Here is an 8,916-nt window from a genome sequence, read left to right on the forward strand (position 1 = left end):
TTTATTACGCAATATGTACCCAAAAGACTACCTAAAACAAGAAATGTAGGACGGATGCCGCATCTGCATGTGAGGTCCAGTTTTCATAACAAAAGGGGTTTTCCGCAAACATGATAACAGCTACAAATACTGCTTTTTTTAGCGACGTACTTGACTTCGATGTTCCGACTACATGTGCGGAAGAACAAAAAATAAAAGCGATTCGTCGTACTGGGTAATTTCTACTTGCGCTCACTTGAACGAGGTAGTGCGCAGCAGAAAGCAATTTGCGAGTCGTCCAATTTGAGACGCATGTGTCACAGAAAGATGGAATGAAGGTAATGCGGATGAGGTTTTGGCCGTATGTTGCCGCATTTGTTTTCCCGTCGAAAATCGAAAAATAAACTTTAGTTTAAGTACTAAATCAAAAAAATCCCGGAAATTGTTTCTCTCGTGTTCTTACATTTTCAATTACCTTGTTTTTCGAACACGCTAATTGAAAACTTCCTTGCTATATCTGTGATTTATGAAAGCTAAATAGAAAACCACATACTGACTTGTTTCGCCCGTTTTAGCAGAGGACTCTAAGTAAAAGAACAGAATAGGTCACTGATTCGCCTATATAAAACCACCCAACATCGGCTAGCGTATTGTCGAAGCCTTCTTGAAGCTACTCGGTAAGGTATTACTCACTGCGGTAGCAATAATCCTTAAAGAGCAAACATAACTTGAGTGATTTTTTTAAATAAGAGGCTCTTTCATGCAACTCCCGCATATATATTTCTTTCATGAAATTGGAACTAGAAATGTACACTGTGACCCGAAGCATGTTGCGTACATTTATCAGCATTTAAAACTTTAGTTCCCAAATTTAGAACTGGTTTATGAAGCTTTTGCGTTTGAAACATTCATTTAGGCGAACAAACGCGACTCCCGGCTCCTGTCTAAATGCATGAAAAAAATCCTGACTACTTTTATTACCTTGACGAATCCGGGGTTTGTCCTGAAACATCAGTATAAATTTTCCTTATTCCCCAAGAACACGGTCCTCACAAAACTCTCATATCCTCCGCAATCTCACTTGATGGGGCTTATCCCTGGTTGAAGAATCACATCACCATCCGACTTCCGACGTGTCCAGAGGTTCGTGCAGTCCTTTTTCAGAAGCTCTGAAAGTTATTGAAATAAGCTTTACGGGAGCGTGATGTACTAATCATAATATTACCATTTTTCAATAAACTCTCTATTTTATTTCAGCCACCGATACCGCAATGTTCCGCCTCCTTGGAATCCAGATTCTGGTCGTGGTTGCCATCATCCTGGGTAACTGCACTTTTTTAAGGAGCTGTTCATCGAAGCCGCTTCGGTGTTTTTTCGAGTAGACAGCATTATTCCTCTTTTTTCTCGAGCCCTAGAAAAGTGGATGAACATTGGTTATGTGTTTTTACTTTTCTACCAAATATCTGCATGCAACAATGAAAATCCAACCAACCTGAACCTGAAAGAACTGTAAGGCACTTTTTAGCTTCTCAACGCCTGTTTATCCGAATAAAATTAAATTGTAGTGAGTACACGTGCCTGAAATGTTTTGATTGAACGCGTTGTCTTCCCGAGAACAACGTATTGTGTAGAAAAAGCGTGAATTCTTTCTTATAAAGCCCTTTCCAATAACCCAAGGTGGGCCTGGGCTAGTTTGCATAGGTAGAAATTTGCTGAGCGTCAAAGTACGCTTGGTAGGTCCCAAGTAGGAGCACGGTTTTTTATGGTTCACCTCACGGGCTAGTTCTGTAAGTAAGTGATTGATGTATGCAAGTAGTACTGCAAGCCTCAACAATGTCTGCAGTAAACACAGCAGCTATAGTCTGCATTTATGTTTATATGGCCCGGTAGAATACCGCACTGAGGTTCTATTGAGGTTTGGAAGCATCACTTCGCCAGTTAAACAGAAACGAGCGACGGTATCTGCCGGGTAAGCAAACGTTAGGGCGATGTTTTGCTTGCATACTATATGACGTAAATCGCAAACACTACATAGAAGTACCTTATTTTTTAAATGGGTGCCGGTGGACCCCAATCTAACTTCCACCTGTTACATTAGGTGTCAGTTTATATGTTAGGGCCTAATGCTAGGTAAACTTAAACTTGGACTTTACTACAGGCGAAGGAACGCCACACTCTTCACATCGCGCACGGAATACCTTCTGACGGCGTTATACCTCAAAGCGTGGCGTTGCGTTTAGTGCGGGGCTGTGGCAGACCCGCTTCGCTCCCTTCCTCTACTGCGTATCAAACTTTTCGCTATCAAGAACTAAAATTAAAAAAAAACGGATAGTCGAGATCAGCGGTGTTTTTTGTCGCTTTGATCCGCATATTTATCAACATTTTGTTAACAGCTGCAATTATTCCCTCGGGCTGACCAAAAGCTAGTTAAGGAGTTCACCAGCAATTCAAAGTTTGCGTTTGGGAAACAAATGCCTCCATGAAAAAAAAGGTGGCGGCAGAAGGTTGCCGTCAATAACCCCCCGGGTTCCCAGAGATATGCTTCAACTAAAAAAAATCGTCAACACAATACCCGTGCTTATTTCAGCGGGGAAGTAGGATATGAACTAGGCCCCTTCGGTTCCCTAGGGCATAATAAAATACAGACATTGATTTCCTTGCGCAGGGCATAGTGTATTTCAGAAAAACGCACATACGTACTTTTTCGTAATTATTTTTAACAAATATTTTAGGGCTGTTGAATACTTATGTTCCCGCACTTGTGAAAGCAATTACAGTGAAAAGCTCCTTGCCAAACGCTTTATTCCTGCGGCAATGCTGTGCCTTGGCGTGCTAGGTTACACGTACCAAAGTGAATTCCATACGTACTAGTCAAAGAATTCTAGAGTCGTTACATACGTCCGTCCGTCAATTGAATCTGATTTTTCAAACAAAAGTGCTGAAATCGCGTTCTATCTGGTACTGGAGACCAGAGCTGGTCGTGAACATAGGAAATATTTTAATCCCCTACGTGCATGCAAATGTTGGTGAAGTGAAAGTGGCCGATAGCCTGGCCGCTTGGACACGTCCTTCAGCAATAGGGTTTTGGTAACTCCAGATTAGCTAGTTATTGATGGTGAACACCACCATGGGCGGCGCTGTGAAGAGTGCCTCCAAGATATCGGCTTAGAGATTCTCGCATTTGTCGTCTGCTTCACTCGGGCTCGCTCTACCTGCTGATTCTTTTAAGTGCGAATGCACTTTATAAGCGACCCCGAACCTTCCGCCGTCCGCATAGCAACAGCTGCGGGTGCGCGCGCTTTTCGTCTTCCTTAGCAACGGGGGGAGATGGGCGCGCGCTGCCTGGCCGCTGACATGGCACATACCCACGTGGGAGATTGGCCAGGAATAAAACTCCCAGGCATTTCCCCGAGGGTGAACATGGTTAAGTGCGAATGCAAGGGGTGATGCTATGAGGGGGGTAAAGTTAAAATCCGTTGGCATTCGCCAGTGAGTTAACGTAAACTCCCCCGTGTGATCACATTGCGATTCCCAGGAACCATTACACTGTAAGGCACCAGACTGTGAATTAATAAATAATTTAAGTGCGATGCACTTTATAAGCGACCCTGAATCCGCCGTCCGCATTGCTCCTCCTCCCCTCCCCTAGCAACGGCGCGAGGAGCGGAGAGGAGCGTCTGTAGTAATGGCGCAGCGACGTCACACCCCACGTGACCCGCGCGCGCTCCGCCTCCCGCGCCGTGGCTGCGCGCGCCCGCGCCGGCTCCCGCACCGCTCCTCGCGCCGTGACGTCACACTCCCACGTGACCGCGCGCTGGCGCATTTGCGTCTGCTCCCCCTCTCCTCGCGCCGTGACGTCACATGCTCTGCAGCTGGCGCGCCTCTCCCCCCGTTAGGTTTGCACTCACCCTCGGCGCGCGGCTCTCCCCTCGCCTGACAGCTCCCCCTCGCCGGTACTGCGTCTCTCAAGGCGATGGCACAATTACTACGCCGTGTACTCTCGGCGCAAGAAATGCATTCGCACTTCCTCACGATTCCCTTCGGGGAGGTGGGGGCAATTTTTTCGTCTCGGTTTACGTCTGATGCTTGTCCGCACCAGATTTTTCCCGTCCGTAACTTCTTATCATTATATTAGAATGAAAATCACATGCACTAGCCCAAGGCGTAATTTCTGAGTTTTTGAGCACTGTACCTCGCAAATAATCTAGAAAGGACGAGTGACGGTCAAAGTTCTCACCGATAATCTGAAGAAAGTTGTTCTCTCTCTCCTCGTGTGTTGCAAGCTTGTGCGTGATACAGCTTGCAATTATTAAGAGCTGTAATGAGCTGAAAAAAAGACCCGAATTACTGGAAATACGCTTTTCAGTACACTAAAGCATCAAAGCGGGCGATTTCTATCACAGGCACTGCTGCCGCTCACAAGTGGAGTCTAGCATACGACAGCGGCGCGAGTCCCTAAGCTAATGTCCTGGCCAGGGACGGGGGGCGGGAGGGCGCGCTCAAACATCTCACCGCCAATATAGTGACGAAGGCAATCACATGAATAACCAACCCGTCATAGAAAGTGGTTTTCTAGATTGTGTTTACGCCACATGACAAGCCAGGTAACTTTGGAGCGAAATTACTGTTTAAGATCCCACACGCCAAACTCATTGACGAATAGTTTGTGTAGGAAAATCTTTCTTATTCCAATGCTTCTCCGTTTGCAGGCATGCTTGCTACCCCGGGCACCGCTCTAGGAGGTGGAGTTGGTGGAGCCGGCGGAATCATGTTCCGTGCAGAAAATGCCATGGCGCGGGCCGAAGACTCTGCCTCGCAGAAGTAAAAGCTTGGTTTACTGTTGAAGCAAACACTGCTGTGGTGGTACACACCATCAACCCGATTGGACAATAAATTATTGAATGTACCAAACTTGTGTGAAATATATAATTGCCATCACGAATTAGCTCCGAGTGAAGTGTTAAACAGGAATAATGCTGGCGAGTAACGCAGTTAGCGACCCGTTCAATAGTCGTGAAGGTATCACCCTCTGTGAAACTACGGAATAATTTCTTTGGAAAACACTGCAATCCTAAAACAGTTTCTGTCGCCTTTATCCCATCGACCACCTAATGTATATCGGAAGTACCGGAGTTTCAAAAACTGAGCCCTCACATTTCGCTGTTCCCTAAATGACCTTGTGCTGTGATATTGCGTAATTGAATGTGGTTGTACATCCATGGCGTTTCACGATCGTCCTGAATATTTTTAAGTCTGTGAATGTTGAAACATATGCTTAATGGAACGCAAGCAGTGAACACTATTGTGTTGAACGTTTAATGGTTAGGAAGCACAATAAAAATTCCCCTACAAAAATAGCAGTCTCTACATCGTGCTTATTTTTTCAGTGAAGTACCAAGCAAGCGAAATTTTAGAACCAGTGGCGCTCGAATCTCGATAAATTGTTTTACAATAGTCTGAATCGACTGCATAATAGCGGAGCCGCTTATATAGAGCAACCATTTTATTGCCTTACCAGACGCAGTGTTTTTGCCAAAAGGCCTTCGTTGTCGACGTTGCCTCCTCCAAACAATTTGGCTAAAGTGATTTTAAGGAGCGAATGTCGATGGTATATTTGGATTGGTTGAAGAATAGAGCACATATAAGAAAGAATAGGGGGCGGAATTCGAGAAGAATGTGATGTCAGTGTCTAGCGGCTATGCCTGATTGACACTGATGGCATAGAACCCACCACATGATTTCTAATCACCGCTCTATGTCGGTTCTTTTCAAACAAGGAAATGCAAAACCGGGCAATCGGCATCGTCTTTTGCTCGTTGTTCCATAAAATGTACAGAATAGGTGCCAATAAATCAACGAAAATAAACATGCTCTGTACAGCGTATTGTAGGGCTAGTTGGTACGGCATTTCAAAGCTGGAAAAGCTGTGCATGAGAGACAAGACAAAAAGGAAAGGGTAGGACTGCGCCAGCACTGTCCTTGCTTTTTGTCTTGTCTTCCACGCGCAGTTTTTACAACATTGACAAACATGCCCAGTTTTTTTGGCAAAGAAAATCCGCAATTTGTGTACTATATGCATATTGCAGAATATTCTTCGCTTTGGCATTTGCTTGCTTGAAAAAAAAACATACATGTAGGGCGGTGAATAGCAATCAGGCTGTGGGTTCTATACCAGTCCAGTAGTGTAAATTAGGACCCAACCGGTAGAAACTGGCTTGTGATAACATTGATCACGTGTGCATTTATTACAATTTCATTTGCATTAAAGTACTAGTAAGAGAACGTGAGGTATTTGGCGCGCTTTTAATACGAATTCAATATAGGAAGCCGCTAAAATTGGTGAAGCGGCCTTGAACGTGGATTACGCAGCTGTCATCTTTACAGAGCAGCTCTCCCGAGTGCGTACGTGCTAGGTATGGGTGGCAAGTGAATGCCACACCCAGCCAGGTGTCGGGAGGTTTCGAATAGGCTTTCAGATTCTCTGGGATGTTTTGGATTGCCCAATCTCGTAGAGTGGGTGCTGCCTGCGTCAACGGCCACTCAGAACATTTTTCTGGTAATTAGTTAGGCATATGTACCATGAGAACGTCATGTAGCATCTGACCACACACGTCATGTATAAGTAAACTGTCGTAAGCAGAAGCCGCATTGCTTTCGCATTCAGTGGACGTAACCAGACCTTAGTGGAGCTTGAAAGCCGTGTTTTGTGTGGCGTAGGTGTGCAGCTGTAAGTAGATTACTTCGGTGCTCCCTCACATGTGTGTTTGGATTCCTTCGACTCCCGTTAGTACCACTCATGGTATCTGTAATCATCACGGCACAATCTTCTGCAGCAGGTATTAAACAATGGTGGAGATAGCTCAAAATGCATACGAAGATGATATAAATGTGCATTTTTGTAAGAAGGTTGGTGGGCAGGTTAACGGGTTTTTTCAGTGGAGCGTTCGGAAGCCAGTATGCCCGCGGATACTTCATTTATCCAAATAAAGGGTCACGGATCCGGTTTAATCATAAGTTTACGAGAAAGTTCGTGAGGCCTAGATAGTGTTCGCGGGGAAAGCCCCACACTATCGGATAATATTTTGAAGCGATACCTGTCGAGTTAAAGAATCCATTTAGGCACGGATAACTTTATTTTGACGGCTAGAACCAGCCATTGACCCAATAGGGCTTCAAGACACACCATAACATTCTTCGCTACTGGTAGTTTGTAGTACAGTTGATGTCTTTGCTGGGAGTATATTGGGCAATTTAATAGCGCATGGGAAACATCTTTCTCAGGCTCCCCTCGTTCGTAGGATGGCGAGCTTACACACTTAACTTTGAACTAAAAAGAATTTTTTCATGCAACGCCGAGGCGGATACGACGGATCAGAGTTTTTGCCTTTTGCGGCAGCTCCACATTCGTCGAAACTGTCGAGCCGGGTCTATTCTTTCAGCAAATGCACATAACGCCCACTAGATGTAGCAGTATATGCGTTTGCATAGGTCATTTTCCTTTGAAATTCAAAGTGGATTCGCTGGCATCGGTGTTCCCTGAATGCAGTGTTCACGTACAATGAAGGGTTTTGAGCCGATAAATTTTTAATGACAAAAACCTTCTGCTCCGCATTCAGCAAACAGATAATCTTAGTCATTGTTGTTTTGTGGTGCAGAAAGATGCCACCACGACAAACAGTATATAAAAAGCACCCTTCTGTGGGGTTGCAACCCGCGTTTCAGGAGTGGTAACCGAGTGTGTCACGTCACCACCGCGCATCTCTGCAGGCTGGCCTCGCTGCCGCAGATGTCAGAAACGTTGCATTCTTCTGGCGCTCACATAAGTTGATAGAAAGGAATTCAGAGTTTCGATGGTTTATACACCGCCTTCAGAAAGCAGTGGAGTTTTATTTTAGAAAATAGAGAGAAGGACAGAAATGACAATTAAAGGCCAACTGCACTCAAACTTTCGACCACGCGAAATCACTGTTCCTGCATATATGAGTACAAAGACTGCGATGTACGAAGTATGACGCCTAAAATGTGCGTAATTACGCAGCACGCGACCAGCAAAAATCGACGATTTTGAAAACGAAACTGGGCAAAACGCGGCCATTACGGGCAGGCGGAAGTGACGTATTAGCCGTCGGCGCAAGCGGCCAGCCGGCCTGGCCTGACGGCGCGATCTGTGCGGACCGGCCGACGCGACCAGCTCGGCCAGCAAGGAGGAGAGTATGAGCAAGGAGGGAAGGCGGAAGGCGCGCGGAAAAGCAAGCGCTTGTCCCCAAGCACTAAACTAATCGTGCGCTCCGACAGCAGCACACCGCGTAGGTATGATGTCGTGACGACACTCGAAAATGAGAGAACCGTACGGTTAACGAAGCCTCATCGCAGCCATGAAAGCCAGGCGTACCGGCGGCGCGAAATAGAGTTTCCTGGATTGTCCCGCTGCGAGGCAGGCCGATCGGCCTGGACGGCTGGCATGTCACTTCCGCTAAATGGCTGTTTGCGCGACACGCCGGCAGGTGCTTTGTGGTCTGCAAGGGCGTTATTTTGAGTGCCTGAAACTGAATAACCACGCATTGCGCAGAGCTACCCGTCGAGTCGCAGTAGTTCTCATGGTACCTACTACACATTAAGAAGGCATTTAGCCAGGGTGAAATTTGAGTACAGTTGGCCTTTACACATGAGGATTGGCGAGACCAAGGTTTGATTGAATGTAGAAGTTTGAAGAGAAAAAAGGACACTTTAGTACAGTCTATAACCAAATAAGACCAGGTAATGATTCAGGAGCCTTGTCTGGATGCTTCATGGGGCGTGACAAGTGGCTCTGACAGCTTATCAACAGAAAAGGAGCATGTCAGCCACATGCAAGTATGCCTCTGGCGAAATTTTGGCCTGCATTAAAACTGCGCCTGATTTATTGACTCGGACCAAAGACACAGAAACGAAAAGGGA

The 8,916-nt window shown here is 45.9% G+C and overlaps 1 long non-coding RNA gene across 1 annotated transcript; it reads left to right on the forward strand.

Annotated features, from left to right (window-relative positions):
- The first annotated feature begins 1,241 nt into the window (after nucleotides 1-1,241).
- On the forward strand, nucleotides 1,242-4,837 carry LOC144166119 (uncharacterized). The gene is made up of 2 exons (XR_013321585.1): nucleotides 1,242-1,302; nucleotides 4,689-4,837. It is a non-coding gene; the product is annotated as an uncharacterized LOC144166119 (long non-coding RNA).
- Nucleotides 4,838-8,916: the final 4,079 nt, after the last annotated feature.

The sequence above is a fragment of the Haemaphysalis longicornis genome, unplaced genomic scaffold (assembly GCF_048455015.1).
Source record: "Haemaphysalis longicornis isolate Haplotype H1 unplaced genomic scaffold, Haemaphysalis longicornis Haplotype H1 scaffold_16, whole genome shotgun sequence".
Taxonomy (NCBI): domain Eukaryota; kingdom Metazoa; phylum Arthropoda; class Arachnida; order Ixodida; family Ixodidae; genus Haemaphysalis; species Haemaphysalis longicornis.